The following is a 1,448-nucleotide window of genomic DNA, read 5'->3' as shown; positions in this document are numbered from 1 at the left end:
AATTTGGAAGAACTCGTTTTTGAGGTAGGTATAGCTACCGAACTTTGTACTGTCGACCTTATAGGTAACACATGTTCATATCGAGATTTTCAGATGCGACAAAATCGGGTTGTCCGCGGACGACCCAGGGAGGTCGAAAGTGATAGTAACATCAAGAACAGGAGTATTCGAGTTGATGACGACATAATCAATGGAAAAACTAACTAGTGCTATGACTTTGTTAAATTCTCGTATGTACATATTTAAGTAAAGTCCAACATTTTATACTGGAGAAACACTTGTCCGTTGAATGCACGATAAGATATCTCACCAACCAATATGGTTGAAGTCATTGATAGTGATTATTGTACAACTTTTTTCACATCAATTTGGTTGAGAACGTACTTGTGCTTGGCATACCAACTTTAATTGCTATAGTAATTATAAAGCTGCTTGCTACAGTTTTCGCAGTTAATACACCATTTGGTTGCCCTTCACTCTTAGTTAAATTTGGTTGGATCATATTTATGTTGACATTTGATGCCTTCTCGACATTTGTAATGTCGTTATCGACAAAATGACATTGAGTATTCTGATCGTCAAATGCCCTAATAACATGAATTATCAATGTTTTAAATTTCTTTCTTTTTTACTTGCTTTTTACCTCTTATTTTAAATGTTGTTGAACATATTTTTGACTTCTACTTCTTTCTGTTTCTTTCTTCGTTCTCTCTTGATATTACTTATTTGCAATTGCTTGTTGTAAAATTAAGTTTGTAATATATTTTGAATCCTTTATACGGATTCCTCTCATTTTTTGTGATTTTTCTCTTATATTATTCTAGTCGTTCAAAATTTTATAGCGCACAAACAGGAAAATTGTAGACACAATGTGGTAATGGTTACAAAAGCAACCCATGAATGACTCGTTCTCCTAAGTCATTGGAGCAGACAAAATGGTAATCACAACAAAAGGAAGCCATAACTCCAATACATATCGTAGACAACTATTATACAAAATGGTGATCACCCAAAAAATTATCCATCACCTATATGGATTTTATAGCACTACTACATGTACGTAAACATTTCACTTACGATGACTGCATCTTCTACATATCCTCCACGACGAATAAAGAGGACATATCACTGTCGTACTCCTCGTCGGAGCTTATGATGATCACATCTTCATTTTCGACGGGAACTGTTCCAACATTTTCATCCAACAACACATGATGTGCTTCCGGTTGGACCGGTACTGGGACGATCTCACGATGAACTTGAATTGGTTCAATTTCGTCGATTAGATTCAGAAAAGGAATTGGTTGAAGGCAAACCCTTCGATGGCGGTTCGAAGGTTGACGAACATATGGAACAAAGATATTGCTTTCATGAACATATGGAACAAAGATATTGCTTTCATCATCCGAGTCTGAGTCTATGATGATCGGGTTGTCCGCGGACGACCC

This window comes from Olea europaea, chromosome 10 (assembly GCF_002742605.1).
Source record: "Olea europaea var. sylvestris chromosome 10, O_europaea_v1, whole genome shotgun sequence".
NCBI lineage: Eukaryota > Viridiplantae > Streptophyta > Magnoliopsida > Lamiales > Oleaceae > Olea > Olea europaea.
The sequence above is the reverse complement of the archived record's forward strand: the minus strand, read 5'-3'. Positions refer to the sequence as shown.